We start from the raw sequence: 23708 nt of genomic DNA on the forward strand, positions 1-23708 counted from the left end.
ATGAAAAAATCAGGACAGAAGCGGAGAGCAAGGGTATTACCAGGCACAAAGAATTTTTTATCAGACCTAGGCAACAATCTGACCTTTACAGAGAGAGAAGACCTAATCGACCTATTTCCTTTGTAATGATTTCTCAGTGTTTGCAGACAACTCAACCTTTTAGGTGGTTAATTGTATAAAATATTAAAATCCTAAAATTGAGGAGTCAGTCAACATAGCACATTACATCCATAACTTTCAGAAAACTTTAATTGATTAAGAACCATAAAAGGGGGGCCACCTGGGTGGCTTAGTCGCTTAAGCGTCCAACTTCGGCTTGGTTCATCATCTCGCGGTTTGTGGGTTCGAGCCCCATGTCAGGCTCTGTGCTGACAGCTAGCTCAGAGCCTAGAGCCTGTCTTTGGATTCTGTGACTCCCTCTCTCTCTGACCCTCCCCTGCTCACACTGTCTCTCTCTCTCAAAAATAAACAAAAAACATTAAAAAAAGAACCATAAAAGGGAAGCTAAATATGCAATAACACCATGTTTTAACCATTTTACAAGTAGAATTTTTATCTCCCAGCAACTTTTAATTTAAATTTTGTAACTTAGGGGTGCCAGGGTAGCTTAGTTGGTTAAGCATCCATCTTCGGCTCAGGTCATGATCTCACAGTTCATGGATTTGAGTCCTGCGTGGGGCTCTGTGCTGACAAACTGGAGCCTGCTTCAGATTATGTCTCCCCTCTCTCTGCCCTTTCCCCGTTTCTTCTTGCTGGGTCTCTCCCTCTCTCTCCCTCTCCCTGTCTCCTTCTATTTCTCTCTTTGAAAAATAAACATTAAGAAAAAATTTTAAATAATTTATAAATTTTGTAACTTAGAGGCCATATTAACCACATACTATATGGAAATAAAGCTATTCATAATTTGCAACTTGAGACATAAACCATATTAAGTATCAAGTTTGGTCTTGTTGTTTAAAAAGGTACAAGACAGAAGAAAAGTTGGGTGTCTATAAATCTGCAGGACCTTTTCTTGCTAGAGTAATTTTTGCTGAGCACCTAAATACTGAAATACAGGTTACAAATATTTTCCTTTCAATTTACATCAGTAGGTACATTATATAATCTATGATTTTTACTTTAGGATAAAAAATAATCATTTGTTAAAAAGAAGAGATAACTGGGGCGCTTAGGTCACTCAGTCAGTTAAGCAGCCAAATCTTGATATCGGCTCAGATCATGGGATCAATCTGCACATTGTGCTCCATGCTGAGCACGGAGACTGCTTGGGATTCTTTCCCTCTCTGTCCCTTCCTGCTCGCAGGTGCATTGTGTATGTGTGTGTGTCTGTCTGTCTGTCTCTCTCTTTCTCTCCACCCCTTCCCTGCTTGCACACACACGCTCTCTTTCTCTCCCTCTCAAAACTAAACATAAAAAAAAAAAAAACCCACAGATGAAATAATGTGAAGAGACATTATTCCACTTTAAAACTAATACAAACAGGGACACCTGGGTGGTTCAATTGGTTAAGTGTCCAACTATGGATTTCGGCTCAGGTCATGATCTGGGAGTTTGAGTTTTAGCCCCACATCTGGCTCCTGCACTAACAGCGTAGAGCCTGCTTGGAATTCTCTTTCTCCTTCTCTCTTTGCCCCTCCCCTGCTCATGCTCACTCACTCTTTCAAACTAAATAAACACACACAAAAAAGTATTACAAACAAAAAATGAGACACAGCTCATTGTAACTCAGGAAGTATCAGAGGCTAAATGTCCAATGACATGCATGTGCTCAGAGTTTAGACTACAGAGAGTCCAGGGAGGCTTCACAGCTAATGAAGAATTTCAACTGGGTTTTACAGACTGGATGACATTTAATTAAAGAGAAAGAAGGGACAAGGACAATTCAAGAGAGGATGGCTATTAATACCACAGTAGGAAGTAATCAGGACATTTTTGAGAAACAGAGAACAAGTGAGAACATCAAGAAAGTATTCAGGTAAAAAAGATTAGAATGGCAGGACACAACTGTGGCCCTCACTTCAATACCAGGCTAAGGAGTCAGATTTAATTCAATGGTGTGAAACCAAAAGCTTTATCAGCAGGAAAATAATAACACAAAAGTGGTGGTGTTTACAGTAGCAAGCAGTATCTAGAATGGTCTGGAAGGGAAAAGTGACTTAGGATATTCCCGGACTAGTAGTTCAGATATGAACTGCTAGCAGTCAAATATCTCAACTGTAGCAAAAATGCAGAGGAAGACATCAAAGTATATAAAAGCATTAATTGCCTGAGCTTAGTAATTGATTAGAAACGGGGGGCAGAAAAGAGGCAGAGCAAGTTGTCAACAGTTAACTGTAAAATGAAATGTTAAGGCATGTGGTGGGTGGAAAAAGGACAATATCATTAAGAAATGAAAGGTGGGATGCCCAACTGGCTCAGCCAGAAAAGCATGCAACTTTTGATCTCAAAATCATGAGTTCTACACCACAACGTGTGTAAAGATTACTGGGTCATCTGGATGCCTCAGTCGCTTAAGCATCCAACTTCGGCCCAGGTCATGATCTCCCAGCTTGTGGGTTGGAGTCCTGTGTTGGGCTCTGTGCTGACAGCTAAGAGCCCAGAGCCTGCTTCCAATTCTTTGTCTCCCTCTCTCTCTGCCCCTCCCCTACTTGTGCCCTGTCTCTCTCTCTCTCTCTCTCTCAAAAATAAACATTAAAAATAAGAGATTACTTAAAAATAGAAAATCTTTAAAAAAATAAAAATAAAAGAAAGGTGGCCTCCCAAGTAGATGGGATACTCCCAAATATGTTCAGTAGGTAGGGGGGCAGGAGGGATTAAATTTAAGAGTTAGGTCAAGTCTAAGGGTAATAATGAATTGATTCAAAGTGCTAAATTTAATTCAAAGAAATCACTGTATCTACCATAAAAATTATTTGACATGTTTTAAATTACTTGATAATTTATTCGGTCAAACATAGGCGACGTCCATCAATACAGAGTGTTTGTGTAAAGTTTCGACAGGTGTAAAGTTTCAAGAGATGTACCAAACAACAGGCAGTTTCAACAAAAGGTTCAGACTGGTCTGCTTCAATGCTGGCAATGATTCTCCTTCCTAATAACCATAATCAAACAACTACCTGGTTGGAAACAAGTATGTCATTGTGAAACACTGCCAACAAAACAAACAAAAAAAACCTTCCCCTGCCTCTCAGGACTATTTGCCAGATAAAGGCCACGTATAGGTGAGTCTGAAAGAAGCTCTCTGGTGCCATAAGCTACCTTTCAATGATTGCAGCAGGTATCCCATGATACAGTCATGTATACATCACAGAGTAAGAGCAGTAAGGTTTGGATGACCCTGAATATATACTGAATATATTTGAAGAAGTACCACAGAGGCTTCAACAGGGCAAAGAGACACATCAATTTGGACCATATACATAATAGAAGAATTCAAACTACAAAAACTAATCAGATTAAACCAAATTCATGAGGAAAGACAAAGACTCAAGGCCAGGCCTCTTAAAATGTTGGGGGTGTGGCACAAGTGGTTAAAGCAGTACTTTTTTTGGCTAGTGTATATTTTAACTGTAAAACAACAATCCATTTTTTTCTTGTTACATAGTCCTGTCTCACTTTCAAATACAGAATAATTAAGAGTTCAAAACTTTTTTTAAGTTTATTTATTTATTTTAAGAAAGTGAGTGTGTAAGCAGGGGAGGGATAGAGAGAGAAGAGAATCCCAAGCAGGCTCCTGTCACTGCAGAGCCCAATTGCAGAGCCCACTGCAGAGCACAACTTGAACCCACTAACCATGAGATCATGACTTGAGCTGAAATCAGGAGTCCAACACTTAACCGACTGAGCCATCCATACACCAGAAGAGTTCAAAACTCTAAGAAGGCAACACTGAATAATTTTAAAGCACTCTTTTTTTTTTTAGATATTTATTTGAGAAAAAGAGAGCACGCGCTTGTGCACTTACACATAAGCAGAGGAGGGCAGAGAGAGGGGGAGACACAGAACCTGAAGCCAGCTCCAAGCTCTGAGCTATCAGTGCAGAGCCCAATACAGGGCTCAAACCCACAAACCATAAGATCATGACTTGAGCTGAAGTCAGACAATCAAACGACGGAGCCACACAGGCACCCCAAAGGAATCTTTCATTTTCACTGTATATAAAAGAAAATGCACTGCATTTTAAGAAAGAGATTCACAACAAAATTTGAGTGTGGAAACAATACAAAATAATTCAGATGGAAAATTTTAAGTGGCTTTCCAACTGCCACTATTTTAGACAAATTTTTCAGTTCATGTTTCCTTATTTTAGCCTAACAACTTTTCAGGTATCTGATGGATGATATGATCTTCCCAAACTAGGATTCTGTGGCACGGTAGGTGGAATTATTCCATTGTGGGGAAATGATTTAATTACCAACATTAACCAAAACACAAGCATTTTTCAGCTGAGTAGAACTACTGGCTTGGTCTTATTCTGAATAGAAGCCCAAACCTCAGGTTTTCTAAAACCTTTGCAGGGCACCTGGGTGGCTCAGTCGGTTAAGCATACGACTTCGGCTCAGGTCATGATCTCACGGTTCGTGGGCTCGAACCCTGCATCAGGCTCTGTGCTGACAGCCAGCTCAGAGTCTGGAACCTGCTTCAGATTCTGTGTCTCCCTTTCTCTCTGACCCTCCCCTGCTCACGCTATCGCTATTGCTATCTCTCTCTCTCTCTCTCTCAGAAATAAGTAAAAAACATTAAAAAAAATTTAAAACCTTTGCTACTTAAGTCAATTATAAATAAAAATAGAAACAGTTCAAAAAGCATGGCAACATTCACCTATCATGACAAGTTCACTGTCACGGAGGTTCATTTATTTGACAAATATGTGGCGCCTGTAGGCACTATTCTAGGCACTGGAGATACAGCAATGAATAAATCATAGTTCCTACCCTTAAAGTGCTGCAATTCTAGTGTTAGCTATAATATTCTCACATGGCTGAATGTCCTCGGTGTGACTTTTCTCCCCTACTTATTAATTAGGTCCATGCTTTGAATAAGATAAAAAGAAACAGTAAATATAAAATTGAGTCACCGACCTTGTTCAGTGATCTCTCTAAACACAATGAGGAGAAAGAGACAGACTGTATATCTTTCCTACCTCTTTTGGAAACACTAAGCAATGTCTGTGCGTTTTCAGGGATCCAGATGCAAATTCATGATCAGTGTGCATTCCTCTGCGAGCTGTACAGCACAGATAAGCAGCTAAAATATTATCATTTCCTAACCAAAAAAAAAAAAAAACTATCTTCTTGAAAAACAAAAACCCAGTAATTTGCCATAAACTGTAACTTAAACTTCATATTATAATCACATATCTATACCAGAGTCTTTCACTGGTAATAAGTCTCTTGAACCAGCAACATGTAAGATAATGTTCATATTAACCAAGAAAAGCTCTGTTTTCAAGAAATAATCATCAAAGATCAATCTTGTATAATCTGTGACCACATTAGGGGTACAGAATGTGGTTCATTCTTCTATATATATATATAGTCTATATATACATATAGTGTATATATATATATTCTCTCTCTCCCTCTCTCTCCATATATATATGTATATATGTATATGGGGGTGTTAAAGGTGGCATAAGCTCTGAATACATTCCTCAAAGAAGGCTCTGCAAAACACAGAATTTCAAACAGTTGGGTTAGTGATCATTATTTAAGTTCACTTGATGTGGCACCCGGGTGGCTCAGTCAGTTAAGTGTCCAACTCTTGATTCTGGCTCAGGTCATGATCTCACAGTTCGTGGGTTCAAGCCCCAAGTTGGGCTCTGTTCTAATAGCTTGAGATTCCTCTCTCTCTCTGACCCCCGACCCCCTTGAGTATGCTCTTTCTCTCAAAATAAATAAAACTAGGGGCACCTGGGTGGCTTAGCTGGTTAAGCATCTGACTTCAGCTCAGGTCATGATCTCACGGTTAGTGAGTTCGAACCCCACATCAGGCTCTACGGAGACTGCTTCAGATTCTGTGCCTCTTTCTCTCTCTGCCCTTCCTCCACTCATGCTCTGTCTCTCAAAAATAAATTAATGTAAAATAAAATTCAAATAAATAGACTAAAGAAATACTTAAGATCATTTGTTGTCATTTAAATGACAGATGCTTTTCCAAAAGTGGACCCCAAGATGTGAAAAATCAAAAACAAAGTAATTGTGTCCCAGAATTTTTGTACATCAAAATTTAGTTGTACTTCTGATGAATGTTATTTTTTTTCCCATCTCAAGTAAGCAAAAGGAAGCCCCAACCATGATCTCAGAAAAGATTAACTGTGATCAAACAAATTTTTATCTAATTTAATTTGTGCCTTATTTTACAAGTATTTTCCTTTTGAACTTAATTCTTATACAAGAGGGTAGGAAAGGAGGAAGGTCACATAAATAGTACATGTCATCTCAGTGAAGATATTGACGAGAAAAGATAAAAAACCAAAGATCACAGGGCACCTGGGTGGCTCAGTTGGTTAAGCATCTGACTTCACCTCAGGTCATGATCTCACAGTTCGAGCCCTTCATCAGGCTCTCTGCTGTCGGCACAGAGCCCACTTCAGATCCTCTGTCTTCTTCTCTGCCCCTCCCCCACTCGTGTGTTTTCTCTCTCACAAATATTAAACTTAAAAAAAGAAATCTAAAACCAAAGATTACATACAATCTTCTAAAAAGGGTAAAAATTAAATAATTTTAAGAATGTAATGGGGCGCCTGGGTGGCTTAGTTGGTTAAGCGTCCGACTTTCGCTTAGGTCATGATCTCACGGTTCGTGGGTTCGAGCCCCGCGTCGGGCTCTGTGCTGACTGCCAGCTCAAAGCCTGGAGCCTGTTTCAGAGTCTGTGACTCCCTCTCTCTCTGACCCTCCCCTGCTCATGCTGTCTCTCTCCTAGAAATAAATAAAACATTAAAAAAAAAAAAGTAAAAAAAAAAGTAATGATTTTTTTAATGTTCTGGCTTGCTCTTTCTAATCACTTTATAACAGAACACATTTTCATACTATTCAGATATATTAAATTATTAATAGGATTGTAAGGAATTTCTATGTGTAATTTGTAATGTCATTTTCTGACTCCAGGGTCTCCATGAGAAATCACAAGGTAGGCATCACTTTATTACTAAAATTAAGAATTTAAAATCCAATTTTATAAGGCAGCATTTAAACTCAGCATCTTAAATGAAACAGTCCCTATCTCCTAAGAAAAAGCCTTATAATTTAACAGAAAACATTAGAAATACTTAAGTCTTGAATGTTAAGAAAAGATGATAGAAAATCTAGGTATTCAAATCACCAGAAATTAACTATTTTTAAAGCCAAGCAGATCATTTATATAAGTACCAGAGGTAGTTCAATTAATAATCACTATGGAAAGATCAGAAAGACCAGCTGCAGTGTCAGAAAAAGGTTTCCGGACTTTTGTTTCTTTGACTAGTTCTGAGGTCTATCTGAGGGAATTTAAGATAAAGCAAATTGCTGCACACTCATGAATGTCCTGCTACTTGCTCCCAGTTAACCTCTGGTAAAGAGGAAGGAAGTTAACTTTGTTTCTCCCTGCACCTCTCCTACTCCCCTACCTTGCCCTAAATCAAAGCTCTCACTGGCAATGCAGAAGTCAAATATTCTATTTTTAAAAAAGAAGAGTGTCTGACTCTTGATTTTGGCTCAGGTCATAATCCCAGGGTCATGGGATGGAGCCCTGTGTTTAAAAAAATTTTTTTTAAATAAAAAAGGAAAGAAAAACGTTTCTACTCCAGAAATTCATAGCTCCTCATGGAAATTTAAATTTTCCTAATTATAATTCCCCCCTTAACATATTATATGATTATCTCTTAACATGCGATTGCAGACTCTGTCCCTGCTTCCTACTGTTCAAAGAATAAAATTTTAACTACATTTTTAAGAACAAAACACCTAACTTACCAATCCCTATGAAGGTAAGCAGTTTTACAGTAAGGTCTCAAAAAGTTTTCACACATTTAAATTATGAGCTATTTCTTATGTACTCAATAGTAAAAGAAAACTAATCAAATGAGATAGCAAAAACCAAAAATACAATTAAAGAAACAGGCAACTAAAAAAAACTAAGCAAAATTCAACACACCCTGTCATTTTGAAATCTGCAGATTTACACTGCCTAATAGGCTTTGCTCTGGACCCTTCCCTCAACATACCAACACTCTCCCCTCACAGCTGCATAAGAGGTTTCTTTTCTTGAAAGACAAACAATTTAATATGAAGGTCAGTTTATCATGGGAACTCAACAGCGTGCGCATGTATAAACGAGCATGATTTTCCTGTTTTGCCTAGGTACTTGAGATGTTTAACATCAATTCTAGGAAAAACGTAAATAAACTAAACTCTTTAAAAAAATAGGTATCAGTATCTCAATCTGCATATTGTTTATTAATATTACACTTAGGAATGTTAATATTCCTCTCCTAATCTGTAACAGACTGTCCTAAGTTCTGGTTTTGTCCCACTCAGTTTTAATACAGTGTAACGGGCATCAAAACGGACAAGTACCAGAATGGTGAATGAAAATGCACATCCATCTTTTAAGCATACAACTTAATAAAGAAGAGAAGAAACAGATTTGAATTTTTAGGTGCTGTATTCACAATTAAAAACTGCAACTCCAACTAGCCGATAGGTACAGTCAAGAGAAGAGAGACAAAATTCAAGTAATATAGGCTAAGTGCAATAAAAAGAATCCACTCTTCTACTGGCCTACTTAAAATGTATATTCTGGCAATCAGGGAGCTACTCATATTTTTGAAAGCAAGCCAATAAAAACCCAAATAATTTCCAATAATCACACACTACGACATAGGCTCTGTTTAAAACAGCAAGTTCAAATACCTACTCTTTCGAAGCAGTTCTCAATTATTAAATAGCCAAAAGACCAGAAATTGTCTTGACCAGAACACAGTCTTCTTAAGACCATCCTTTTAAAACCATACAATTTAACAGAACCCCAGAAAAAGACCCACCCTTTTAAACTAGTAACATTTATCTTATGTAAACAGAGAGAAACATGTGACTGTCATCCAAATAGATACGGGGAGGGGGGGAAAAAACTTTTTCAGCTGAAGTCGGAATGCAGAATTCATCAACATGCTTTACAGAAAAGGAGGGCAAAAGTACTCTGTTAAATCAGGGCTAATAAGAAATAAACTATTAAGCAAAAGAGATTTCTCCTTTGTTGTTTTGAAATAACTACACTTAAAACTCCTAAAACTCAAGCATAGGTTCATACTGAAGATAAAACCAAACTCTGAATTTAAAAAAAATTCTTAAGCTGGGGCGCCTGGGTGGCTCAGTCAGTTAAATATCCGACTGCAGCTCAGGTCAGGATCTCAGTTTGTGAGTTCGAGCCCCAAGCCCTGTGTCAGGCTTTGTGCTGACAGCTCAGAGCCTGGAGCCTGCTTCTGATTCTGCATCTCCCTCCCTCCCTCCCTCCTTCTCCCTCTCCCTCTCCCTCCCCCACTCATGCTGTCTCTATGTCTCTCAAAAATAATAAATTCTAAAAAAATTTTTTTTTTAATTCTTAAACTATCATTTTGCTTAACCCCGTAAGAGGAAGGGGGGGTGGGGGGTGGGAATTAAAAAAAAAAAACCATATTGGCTTAAATTATTTTTGTTCATACCTAACATATTAAAATACTGGTAAAATATTCTTTAAAACAAGATGAAAAACTTCTCAAACAGTCTAATTGAAACCAATTCTGGGGCTCCTGGGTGGCTCAGTTGGTTAAGCATCTGACTTCAGCTCACTCAGGTCATGATCTTCCAGCCTGAGTACTAGTCCCACTTCAGGTGAGCCTCAATATTCCCTCCCTCCCTCTCTCTCTCTCTCTCTCTCTCTGTCCTTCAGTCTCTTATGCCCTCTCTCTCTCAACAAATAAAAATTAACCTGTTCTGCACAAATTATGGAATATTCCAAGTTTACTGTTTATACATCACAAACTTAAGTACTATTCAACTCAACACGAAAATAACAATCCACGCAATTCAAATTCTCAAGTTTCCAATAAGCATGTAAACATATCTAAGGTCAATCAGCACCACTCATAAGTTTCTTGTATTTTTCAACCTGAAAACAGTTTGTCAGAGGAACTAATGTCTGTAAGGGGCAGAAGAATAATGCGTTTGTCCAGCTCTCTGGTAAACAGCAGGCCTATGACTTAACAACACATTGTGTACTACTGTTTTCAGTCAGGACACTTACAGTACTTAACCTAAATCCCACATCCTACAGCATACAGTTATATTTTCAATTAGCAGTATTTCCATGGTGTGGTATACAGACCACTAGCGATATTTGAGAGGACTTAAATGGAACACAAATACCTTTAAAAAATAAAAACTGTATTTATGCTAATGAACACTAAAAAAAATATTCTGAACCTATCTTTTCAATCCATTAAAAATCTGAAACCATTCAAAAGCAGATGGACCAGGGCCACATTAAACAGGATCTGGTCCTTCCCGCACACAAATGATAAGCCTCTCTTTAAGGTTTCTGCATCTTCACCAACCTTGATTGCTTTTACTAGCACAGTTCCACAAAATACAGGGTCTCCTCTGGACTATCACTGTAAAACCTCCAAGTCTACATATCCTAAACAAAATTCATCATTGGCCTCCTTCCCCTCCCCTCTTAATACTACTTCTTTCTTAATACTCCACTGGAGATCTCAGTAGGCCTAGGTTTTCAAGGCTAGAGAACACTTGACTCTATTTCCAATAACAAACAAAACCTAACACCAATTCCCACTGCTTTCCCTGAAACGCTCAATTTCCATCTTTCCATTCCATGCCACCAGTATCACCACCATTTGGTTTAGCTAACTGATTCTCAAGCATTTGTTCAATTAAAATTTAGACCTTAATTACCAAAGAAAAAAAATAACCAGTTACGACTCAACTTACACCAGAACTGATTCTGGTCAGTTCCTCTTCTTCCTCTTTTTTTTTTTTTTCTTAATGTTTGTTTATTTTTGAGAGAGAGACAGGAAGAGTGTGAGTGGGGGAGGGGCAGAGACATAAAGAGACAACCCCAAGCAGGCTCCAGGCTCTGAGCTGTAAGCAAGCAGAGGCCAACACAGGGCCAGAACTCATGAACCGTGAGATCATGACCTGAACAAAGTTAGACACTTAAATGACCGAGCCACCCAGTTGTCCCTGGTCAGTTCCTCCTCTAACACCTGGCATATCCAATCCCATCAAAAGAAATTTCACTAAAACATCCCTGCTCAAAACAAAAACAAATCAAAAAAAGCCCTGTAACACTTATATCCAAAATGAACAACTTAAAGCTGCTTTTAAATTTTTCACACATGAGCTTTCGTCACTGCTATTACCTTTGCCTAAGATTTACTTATACAGCTTTAAGTATTTGGATAAATACTATGTACCCTTCGATTCTTTCACTGAAAGCTTCCCAGCAGAGTTCATGTGTACTTTCAACATAGCTCTATTTTATATTACATGTCATTATAATTATTTACTTTTTTTTTTTTTTTTTTAGTTTTTCTTAATGTTTTCTATTTTATTTGAGGGAGAGTGAGAGCGTGAGCACAAGCAGGGGAGGGGCGGAGAGGGAGGGAGACACAGAATCTGAAGCAGGCTCCAGGCTCTGAGGTGTCAGCACAGACACGGGATTTGAACCCACAAACTGTGAGATCATGACCTGAGCCAAAGTCAGCGCTCAACCAACTGAGCCACCCAGGCTCCCCTAATTACTTACATCTCTATGTGTTCTATACAGATTATGATTTCCTATGTAAGATCATTTTCCTACTCCACATTGGAACCCAAGGGCCTTACACTATGTTTTAGTGAGAGACACTATAATATAGCTGATTAGGTATGATCATAGGTTCTGGGATCAGACTGTTTGGGATGTTAATTTTGACTCCAAACTTACTTGTGTCAATTTAGAAGTTCATGAAGTTTCCTCATCTGTAAAATGGAGATAACATTAGAAAAGAGAGTTGAGCTAGTATCTTCAAACAAGTGAATACTAATTCTAACAGGGAGGAAAAACATGCTCAGTAACTAATTTTTAATTAAAAGAAAAAATACACAATTTAGATAAATATAAAAATTAACCATGGTCTTCTATTTACCTACCCATTAAATGTTTCCAGCACACTCTTGACCATATAAAACCTCTATATTCTAGTTCTTACCATGAATGTAACAGTTCTACCTGCCTGTCTTCATGTAGAATAAACCCTTACAATTGAAAGGTTTATAATTTTCCAATATGCATTATAAACTTTCAAAGTCAAAATAAAAAAGTACTATGCGATTTTGCCAAAGCAAAAAGTTTAGTTATAGGCATGTGAGACTTAAGAAGAAATTGCTTAACCGAGTGAGCAAAACAACATTAACCACTATTCTCTACACAATTATCAATGAACCCTAAAGGTACCATCATTAGATCTGTCCAAATCTAGTACATCTGTCAAGAACAAGGTCTCCCCCGAAATGAGGCCATTCCCTCTCAAACAACCAAGTCTCCCCCAAATGAGGATCTTACTCTTCCCCTCTAGGACATTCTATGTTCGTTCCAAATTCCTTGCCATTGTTTATGTTGGTTCCTATACCAGACTGGCTTTTTCTCTACCAACCAAATCATCAGAGCTCTTCTAGTACTTTAGACCAGTAAAATTTTTACTGCATCTTTGCAGGTACACATGATTTAATTCTCTTTTAACAAATTCTACCTCTCTCCCTCCTCCAAACCCTTCTCCCTTCTCTTTCTTTATCTTTCTCATACTCTCAAACCATACATAGTCTGCAAGTTCCCTCAAGAGCTACTCAAAATGTTCTGATTAGTCAATGAAATAACATTTATCTCTCCTTAACGGTTTTGGGATCATTTAAAAATTTCTGCATATGCAATTAAAAGTAACTACAGGTGATAATTCTCATTACAATCATGGAGAAACTAAAGTGGTTTCTACTTTCAGATTCTAGCATTAACCTAAAAATAGGTAACACCTGATAATTCACGGTACACTGTCATTTGACTAACACATAAAAACTTCTTGAAGTGAATAGGAACTTGGTAACCACTGTAATATCAGTCCTGAACTGGTATTAATAAAAATGTCACTTGTGAAAAAGAAATGCTGTTTTTATATAAAGCGAGGGTGGTTTGGAGGGCCTGGATGGCTTAGTGGGGTAAGCATCCAGCTCTTGATTTCAGCTCAGCTCATAATCTCCTGGTTTGTGAGACTGAGTCCAGCACTGGGCTCTGCACTGACAGCATATTTACTGTAAAAATAAATAAGGGGCGCCTGGTGGTTCAGTTGGTTCAGGGTACGACTTCAGCTCAGGTCATGATCTCACAATTTCTGGATTTGAGCTCTGCACTGGGCTCTGTGCTGATAGCTCAGAGCCTGGAGCCTTCTTTGGATTCTGGTATCCCTCTCTCTCTACTCCTCCCCTGCTCGTGCTCTCTCTCTCTTTCTCTCTCTCTCTCTCTCAAAAATAAACAAACATTAAAAATAAATAAAATGAGGGTGGTTTTACAAAGATTTAAAACCACTGCTTTAAAACAAGGATACACAGGGGCGCCTGGGTGGCTCAGTCAGTTAGGCGTCTGACTTCGGCTCAGGTCATAGCCTCACAGTTCGTGGGTTCAAGCCCTGCGTGAGGCTCTGTGCTGACAGCCGGCTCAGAGCCTGGAGCCTGTTTCAGATTCTGTGTCTCCCTCTTTCTCTGACCCTCCCCTACTCATGTTTGGTCTCTCTCGGTCTCAAAAATAAACTATAAAAAAAATTTTTTTAAATAATAAATAAAACAAGGATACATAATATAAAAGTGACATCAAAAGGGAAGTAGTTTTAATCTTCTTTGACCTCTTTGAGACCATCATATAAAAGGCATTCTTGTGATCAAGTCATTCCTAAAAATTCCTTTTTACATTCCATTCTTTGTGTAAGTTTGCTTCTACCCGAAAACTGGATTCCTTCTCTGTCCTTTCCTCAACTTCTCCTGAATTGACAAAGGAAGAGCAAACAGGTTCACAAATTAGTGAGACTAAAAAATAGTTTCTTCCAATGTGAAGTCAACATGATTTTTCAGTTGTATATACTTAACACTTTCTGATAAATGGCAAAGAACCTGAATGGTACTGCATCCACATGAATCCTGAATGGTACTGCACCCACATGAATAGCTAACTCTACAGCACCAAAAAGCAATGGCATTATTTGGCATGCTACTTAGAAAAAACAAGGCCATTTTTTTAAGAACTTTTTTTTTTTTAACAGTAACAGCAAGAACAGGGAGAGAAAACACTATCAATAGAACCTCATATTAATGGGCCAAGTGTGACCAGTTGTTAAGGATGTTTTTAATAAGCCAATTTTATTGAGCACTTCTCTATATTCCAGGCACTGTTTTAAAAGTATTATATGTGTTGGGGGACCTGGATCGTTCAGTCGGTTAAACATCTGACTCTTATTTCGGCTCAGGTCATGATCTCACTATCATGAGATAGAGCCCTAAGTAGGGGAATCTGTGCTGGACATGGGGCCTGCTTGAGATTCTCTCTCTTCCTCTCCCCTGCTTGCACTCTCTCTTGCATGCTTTTTAAAAAAGAAAGTATTATATGTATTATCTCAATTAACCCCATAATAATTCTATAGTGACCATTATAGTTGAAAAAACAGATATAGAGAAGTAATTTTCCCAAGATTATACCAGTTGAGAAGCCAAAATTCAAACCCACACATTCTAGCTCCACAGTTCACATTATAAACATCTATGCCATACTACCTTCTCCGTTCAATAAGTCTGCTAATATAATAAAATCTGATGCTAACTATACTTCCCATAAGTGATTCCAAGTGAAGAGCGCTTATATAATGAGAAATCTCTTATATACTAAAGAGGCTACTTTTTTATTGAGCAGTATAGGCTTTATTAAGTTTCATTCTCCCACAAAATTAAGATTTTCATCAGTGTTTTATTATCCACTTTAAGTATGCTACTTGACACTTATTTCCTTAGTATCTTTATTCTTTACAACCTCTTCTCACTTGTCAAGACAGTCCCGAACTGGAATTCTATCCTGAAAGGGGCTGATGAGTCATCTGTGAAGTTAATGAGCATACCTCCCCATTTCATCATCTGTATTTACTTTTTTTTTTTTAATGTTTATTTATTTTTGAGAGAGAGAGAGAAAGAGCACAAGCAGGCTCCAGGCTCTGAGCTATCTGTGCCAAGCCTGACGCAGGGTCAAACCCATGAAATGCAAGATCAGGATGTGAGCCGAAGTCCAACGCTTAATCGACTGAGCCACTCATGCGCCCCTCAACTATATTACTCTTAAGAACATTATATAGTTGAGAGCACAATCCTAACCTCTTTATAAAACCATTTGTTCTCTCTCTCATCTGACAGCAACCCACCAGAAACAATGAATATGAACCTCTAATCTGCTTTGCAACATTTAGCGACAAGACAGATTTTCATCTTTTATGGATGAAGATGCCACCAGAGATAATCAGAAGCCTTTGTAAAGTTAAAATACATCCAAAGTTAAAATACATCCACTGCTGTGTCTGTTCCACAGACCTAGTCCCATAAGAAGATATCACTTTGTAGGACAAATTGACTTTCAAAACTATCCAGTTTGTTATTTCATCATCCTTAAATAAAATCATCACAGATTTTTTGAGTTAAATACCTCAAAATTCTTTACAACTTTATTAAGGTATAATTGAAGTAAAACAAATTGAACATGTTTAAAGTGTTTTTTCAGGTTTTGTTTTTACTGTGGTAAAATAAACATATTTACAATGTTAGCTATTTTAAGTGTACAACTGAATAACAGGTACATTCACACTATGGCCCAATTACCATCACCATCCATTTCTTTAACTTTTTATCCCTAACTTCTTTTTTAAGGCTGAATAATACTCCATTACGTATACACACACCACACATTTTGTTTATACATCCATCCATTGATGGACATTTAGATTGTTTCTACCTTTTGGTTACTGTGACTAGTGCTGCTATGAACACTGGTGTACAAATACATTAGTCCGTGATTTCACGTCTAGGAAATTCAGATACATAGGAGTGTACTTGCTAGATCATATGGTAATTCTATGTTTAATTTTCTGAGGAGCCACCACAGCTTTCCCCTCAGCAGCTGCACCATTTTACATTCCCACCAGCAATGCACCAGGGTTCTAATTTCTCCATATCCTAGAGAACCCTTTTCCACTTTTTTGATAAAAGTCATCCTAATTGGTGTGAAGTAGCATCTTACGGTTTTGATTTGTATTTCCCTAATGGCTAGGGATGTTGAGCATCTTTTCATGTATTTACTAGCTATTTATATAACTTCTTTGTGAAGCAATGTTTATTCAAATTTCTGACCAGTTTTTAAAAAGTTGGGTTTTTTGGTGTTGAGTTGTGTTTATATATTCTGGATAGTAATCCTTTATCACATATGATTTGCAAATATTTTCTCCCAATCTGAGTGCCTTTTCACTCTTGATAGTATACACTAATACATGTTAAGTTTTTAATACAGTTCAACATATCTATTTGTTCTTTTGCTGCCTGTGCTTTTAATGTTATATCCAAGAAATCATTGCCAAATGCAATGTCATGAAAAGTTTCCCCTATGTTTTCTTCCAGGAGTTTTATAATTTTAGCACTAAAGTTTATATCTTTGATCCTTCATTACCCAGATAGTTATGAAAGCACAAAGATCATGCCTTCAAATCCATAAGTAAACTTTTTTAAACTTCCGACTTCAGCTCAGATCGTGAACTTGTGGTTTGTGAGTTTGAGTCCAGCATCAGGCTCTGTGCTAACAGGTAAGACCCCTAGGGCCTGCTTTGGATTCTGTGTCTCCCTCTCTGCTAACCCCCACCCCCCCATTCAGGCACATGAGCTCACACTTTCTTGCGCGCATGCGTGCTCTCGCGTGCTCTCTCTCCCTCTCTCTCTCTCTCAAATATTTAAAAACTAAATCCTGGGGTGCCTGGGTGGCTCAGTCGGTCAGTCGGTTAAGCGTATGACTTCGGCTCAGGTCATGATCTGACGGTTCATGGGTTCAAGCCCCACGTCGGGCTCTGTGCTGACTGCCAGCTCGGAGCCTGGAGCCTGTTTCAGAATCTGTATCTCCCTCTCTCTCTGACCCTCACCTGCTCATGCTGTCTCTCTCAGAAATAAATAAACATTAAAAAACATTTAGAAAAATAATGATAAATAAAAAATCCTACTCTTCTTCTAAAATCATGGTTCCCAATCTGTGTACTGAGGTACCTTGGGAGTACCACAGTAAATTCACAGGGGCACTACAGGGACTGTTTAAGTTTTTGAGGGAAAGAGCAATAACTGACATATTGTCAACCACACAAACTATATGAGGTCATTCAAAATTTCAACATTAGCTTAAACATTCCTTTCAATGATATTTAAGACAGGGATTTTAGCAAGTTGCTATGACAAAAAGTATCCTGTAAAAGCCAATGACCAACAGGAAACAGAGGTGGAATATCTAATCTGATTCCAAGGTTTGAGAATTTGTTTGGTACCCAACAGGCATACATATTAAAATGTTTTCTTTCAAATTATACTTACAAATTTTCAAGTAGCTAAATTGTTAGGAAATAAACACTTCAGTTGTTTGGCTCTAACTACTTAATAGATGCTTAATAACCACGTATTATTATTTCTTTTGGTGGAGGGGCACAGTGTATAATATTATTCAGATACTAAGAGGACGGAGAGACTTTGGACTATAGAGCCATGAGCCTGAGAATCACCAATGACCAATGACCTGAGAGATGCAAAGCTAGAATAACTGAGACACTGTACCCTCAATTACAAGTCCCCAATCTGGTTGCTACAGTTCAATTAAAGCCACATCTTCTCTTATTTATTTATTTAAAATCTAATTCAGTTTGTCACTAACAACTAAGAGTCCTGAATAACAAAAATCACATGATTCACACATTCAGCCTGATTTCCTTAATAAAATCATAATTAAATAATGCACACCAGGTTTTTTTTAAACAACCAAAGAGGCAGATATTGGGCATGACTGTAACTCAAATACAAATCATCCCACCTACTATTTCCTATATTAGTTGAACACAAGATACTATTAGACACAGCATGCTTAGATAAACCTTAGTTTTTAAAGTTTTACAGATTTCTTCTTGACAAAAGCACTCATTTAAATTTAGCTTTTACAGCATGGTGGGACACCTAGGTGGCTCAGTCAGTTAAGCATCTGACTCTTGATTTCGGTGCAGGTCATGATCTCAGGGTTTGTGAGCCTGAGCCCAGCGTTGGGCTCCCTGCACTGCCCGCCCCCGCCCCCACCCTGCTGACAGCATGGAGTGTGCTTTGGATTCTTTCTATCTCCCTCTCTCTACCCCTCCCCACTCACACAAGCAAACACATGCACTCTCTCACTCTCTCAAAAATAAATAAACTTTAAAATAAACTTTCACAGCAGAGTAATACAAACTATACCGTATTTTTTCTTTTACATTAACATTACAAATTAGACAATTTCTAAATAATCTAAAAATTATTGTATACTCAAAACTTACAGCTTTGGGGCACCTGGGTGGTTCAGTCGGTTAAGTGTCTGACTTCGGCTCAGGTCATGATCTCACGGTTCATGGGTTCGAGCCCCGCATCAGGTTCTGTGCTGACAGCTCAGAGCCTGGAGCCTGTTTCAGATTCTGTGTCTCCCTCTCTCTCTGTCCCTCCCTTGCTCGCACTCTGTCTCTGTCTCAAAAATAAACATTTAAAAAAATTTTTTTCAAAGAAAAATACGATATTTATATATATGTATATATATCCTTTTTTTTTTTCTAATATTACAGAAAAAGAGAGCACAAACAGGCAAGAGGGGCAGAGGGAGTGAGAGAATCTTAAGCAGGCTCCATGCTCAGTGCAGAGCCGGCTGCAGGGCTCAATCCTGCAACCCCTGAGGGATCATGACCCTGAGGGATCATGACCTGAGACAAAATCAAGTTGTCAGTCACTCAACTGACTGAGCCACCCAGCACCCTGAGAAGTAAAATATTCTATTGTTCTAAATATCTAGATATTCTAAATATCACAACAAGGCATCAAATACTTTCTTAAAAATATTTCATTTATTTCCAGAAAGAAACTAACATAGATCTCGTATTAACTTTGATTTCTGGAGAAATCTGCTTTTATTAGAAATCAAAGACAGTGATGATTTCAGCAATGGGCACAATTAATAGTTCATTCATTGTAACTGTTAAAAAAATGTTTATTTCAGTCAGAGATAAAAAGTAAACATTTACAAAATATATATACCAACTGAATTTGGTACACAAAAGAAATATACCAACCAAAAATGGCAACTACAGCTAATTTTTATGGTCTATAATAAAATATTTATATAGAACTACTGTGAATAAAGTTTATCAGCAAGAAAAGTAACTAATCAGCTGGCTAGCATTCAACAGTTTTATTGCTAATTGAATATTCTATCTTGGTCACATCATCTAAAAATCTTAATGAACTTGCTCCTCAATGAATGTCACTTTACTATCATCTAAAGAAAAATAATCAACCATCTTGCTTCCCCAAGAGTATCCATATTCATTTTCATCCTGTCCTGTTCATGTACTGTATCTACATAAAAAGTTGGATTTGAGGATGCTTGGTGGATCAGTCAGTGGAGCATGCAACTCTTGTTCTCAGGGCTGTGAGTTTGAGTCCCACGTGGAATATGGAGATTACTTTAAAAAAAAAAGTTGGGGCACCTGGGTGGCTCAGTCAGTTAACTCCAACTCTTGGTTTCAGCTCAGGTCATGATCTCATGGTTTGTGGGTTTGTGCTGACACCAAGAAGTCTCCTTAGGATTCTCTAACCTCTCTGCCCCTCCCTACTCGTGTACACTCTCCCTCTCTCAAAATAAAGAATTAAACTTTAAAAAAAAAGTTAGATTTGTGGGTTTTTTTTTTTTTTTTAATTTTTAAGCAACCTCCACACCCAACGCGGGACTCTCAGAACTCCAAGATCAAGAGTTGTACTCTCCACAGACTGAGCCTGTGAGGCACCCTTGGATTTGTTTTAATCTTATCTAATATATATGTATGAACATACATATGTAGTTAGTCCTTGTCTGTAAAATAAAATGCAAATTTTTTCCAGATTACTTCTTTTTTGACTCTATTTTCCCTAGACAAATGTCTATTTTCTTGTAGCACTGTTTTATCTATTTAGTATTATTTAAATATCTTTAATATTTAAAGTGCCTCTAACCCCAGTGCAACTCTGATCTGATAAGAATGCCTAAAATTTCTAGGGTAAAGAGAGTCTTAAGTTTTAAAAGCTTAAATATAAATCTGTGAAAATTGTCATTAGCCTGCAACTCAATTAAACACCCCCAAGAATATATACTATGCAGTCTACTGAATTATATAAATTCAGTATTTATAAATTATAAATAAAACTATTTACAATTATATAAGTTATATATAAATTTACATATATATAAATTATATACAGATGAAAAGAAATAAACAGATTAAATGTCAGAAAAAAACAGAAAGGTAGAGACAGAATTCAATAACCTGGATAAATATAAATGTAAAGCAATTGAGGTTTGCAACAGTTCACCGGCATCTGATATAGAGGAATGAAAGCAGGAGATAGAAGAAAACAACACTTCCAGGGATAATGTGTATTAAAAGAAGAATCAAGTGATCTTTATTTATATCATGGTGCACACGCACAAATTTAGGTTAATCATATCTCCCTCCAGCACAGGGCCTAACAAGCCTTCCTCCAGTTCACTACAAAATTAATGGGGGTTATATTAAAGAAGTTCAAGCAGCTTTCATCCAGGATGAAGCTGTCATAAAAATGCATGTAACTAACAAATTTCATAGTATATCTCAAAGTTGTATCTTAGCTTCTAATATATCAATTCACATTGAGACCCTGACTCCAGTCTATTCTATGACCCAAGGAAACTCCCTCTAACTCTACTTGCATAATCAAAGTCCAATTTTTAAGCTGGACAGAATCCAAACATCAAAACCTTATCACAAAATCCTAAGCAAAAAACTCAAATAAAGGTTAAAACACTTCCAGCACCACCAAGTAATTCAAATCGCCAACCTGCTAAAGACAACTCAAAAAGCTGGATGAGGGGTGCCTGGGTGGCTCAGTCAGTTGGGCATCCAACTTCAGCTCAGGTCATGATCCCGCAGTTAGTGGGCTCAAGCCCCACATCAGGCTCTGTACTGACAGCTCAGAGCCTAGAGCCTGGTTCTGTGTCTCCTTCTCTCTCTCTGCTCCTCTCCCGCTCATGCTTGCTTGCTCTCTCTCTCTCTCTCTCAAAAATAAACATAAGATAAATAAAAGCTAGATGAAATATATAAAATTATTTTATAAGTGGTTCGTTCCCGGGTTTCGGCACCAAAACTTAAAAAATAAGTAAAATAAAAGTCTCTTAAAAGCAAAGACATAAAAATACAGTGAGCTATTATCAAAATCAAATTCACTGAGATATGAAAGACTGAAGTTCGGAGAGTTGAGTACAATACTTGGGTCAGCTCCTGCCCTTGGGTTATGGGTTATTTGCTAAAACTGAAGAGAGACTGAGCTGTACATCCCATCACCCTCTGAATTTTTAAACTGAAAATTTAAGGAAACAGAAAATTTGAAAAACACATAATGAAGAAATATCATGCAAATATTAACGAAGAAAAAACTGGTTTGGGTATAATAATACAAGGAAAAATAGACTTTAAGGCATTATTAGAAATAAAGAGGAGGAGTGTGCCTGGCTGGCTCAGTCAGTAGAGTATGCTGACTCTTGATCTCCAGGTTTTAAGTTTGAGCTCCATGTTGGGCATAGAGATTACTTAAAAAAAAAAAAAAAAAAAAAAAAAAAAAGTGAGGGGCATCTGGGTGGCTCAGTCATGATCTCCAGGTTTGTGAGTTTGAGCCCCATGTCAGGCTCTGTGCTGACAGCTTGAGCCTAGAATCTGCGAAGGATTCTGTGTCTCCCTCTCTCTCTAGTCCTCCCCCGCTTGCATCTCGCTCTCGCTCTAAAAAACATTTTTTAAAAAGAGTAAAAAGCAGTACAATCCCAATATCAGCAGGGTGTGTTTTGTTTTAGAGGAGATGACGGAAGGATGCTAAAAACATAAAAGATCCAGGAATACACAAAATGCTCTTGAAAAAAAAGGGGAAGAACCAAAGTAGAAAGATTTAGGATAACAGGTATCAAGATTAAACCATATCAGCTAAAGATGGTGTGATACTGGCACAAGAAAAGACCAATGTAACAGAATAGGGAGCCAAGAAATATCTGCACACATAAATATCTGATTTATGGAAAAAAAAAAAAACCTAAAAAACAAAAAACAACCTTAACAAAGAACAGTAGGGAAAGGCCTGGTCTTTCAATAAAGTGTTTGAATCAGCTGATAACCACATGGGAAGAAAATGAAATTGCTCCGTATTTCATACATGATAAGCAACATCAAGTGGGTTACTAACAGTGAAAGGTAAAAATATAAATCTTTAAAACAGTGTTTGAAGGTACCTGGGTGGCTCAGTCGGTTAAGCATCTGACCTCAGCTCAGGTCATTATCTCACAGTGTGTGAGTCCAAGCCCAGCATTGGGCTCACTGCTCTCACACAGAGCCCACTTTGGATCCTCTGTCCCCCTCTCTCTCTCTGCCCTTCCCCTTCCCACACTCTCTCAAAAATGAATAAACATTTATTTTAAAACAACCACCACCACCACCTCTGAGGGGCACCTGGATGTCTCAGTTGAGCATGTGACTCTTGATTTCAGCTCAGGTCATGATCCTGGGGTCGTGGGATTAAGCCCGGCATCAGGCTCTGTGTGGACACTGAGGAGCCTGCATGGGATTCTCTCTTTCCCTCTGCACCTCCCCCACTCACACACTTTCTGAAAATAAATATATAAACATTAAAAAATATATATCTGATTATTTAATGGGTACAGATATTCCACTTGAGATGACAAAGTTCTTGAAACATGTAGTGACAGTTGCACAACATTGTGAATATACCATAGTAGTTACTGAAGGTTGCAGAACTTTGTGAATATACTCAATGCAAACAAGTTGTACACTTTAAAATGATTAAAACGGTAAATTTTGTTATGTATATTTTCCCCACAATAAAAAAGAATTTTTTTTTAATTGTTAAAATCTCTGATAATAAAGACCGTTAAGGGGCATCTGGGTGGCTCAGTTGGTTAAGCATCCAACTTCAACTCAGGTCATGATCTCATGGTTCATGGGTTCAAGCCCCATCATCAGGCTCTGCACTGACAGCACAGAGCCTGGAGCCTGCTTCGGATTCACACGCTCTCCCTCGCTCACGCTCTCTCTCTCTCTCTGCCCCCCCCGCCCCGTTCTGTTCTCTCTAAAATAAATTTAAAAAAAAATTTTTAAGACATCATTAAGAAAACGAAAATCAGGGGCGCCTGGGTGGCTTAGTCGGTTAAGCGTCCGACTTTCGCTTAGGTCATGATCTCGCGGTTCGTGGGTTCGGGCCCCGCGTCGGGTTCTGTGCTGACTGCCAGCTCAGAGCCTGGAGCCTGTTTCAGTCTGTGACTCCCTCTCTCTCTGACCCTCCCCTGCTCAC

The 23708-nt window shown here is 38.0% G+C and overlaps 1 protein-coding gene across 6 annotated transcripts in view; it reads right to left on the reverse strand.

Annotated features, from left to right (window-relative positions):
- The window catches only part of MTMR3 (myotubularin related protein 3), a 141823-nt gene that overhangs the window by 60583 nt on the left and 57532 nt on the right, over positions 1–23708 (reverse strand). Inside the window, exon 1 of one of the 6 annotated variants that reach the window (XM_077761617.1) lies at positions 11962–11980. The exons of the other annotated variants lie outside the window; for them this stretch is intronic. The gene's annotated coding sequence lies outside the window, so the exon portion shown is untranslated. Of the gene's footprint in view, positions 1–11961; positions 11981–23708 lie in introns of those variants that run through there. 6 annotated transcript variants of the gene reach the window in all.

The sequence above is a fragment of the Crocuta crocuta genome, unplaced genomic scaffold, assembly GCF_008692635.1.
Source record: "Crocuta crocuta isolate KB4526 unplaced genomic scaffold, BGI_CrCroc_1.0 scaffold348, whole genome shotgun sequence".
Taxonomy (NCBI): domain Eukaryota; kingdom Metazoa; phylum Chordata; class Mammalia; order Carnivora; family Hyaenidae; genus Crocuta; species Crocuta crocuta.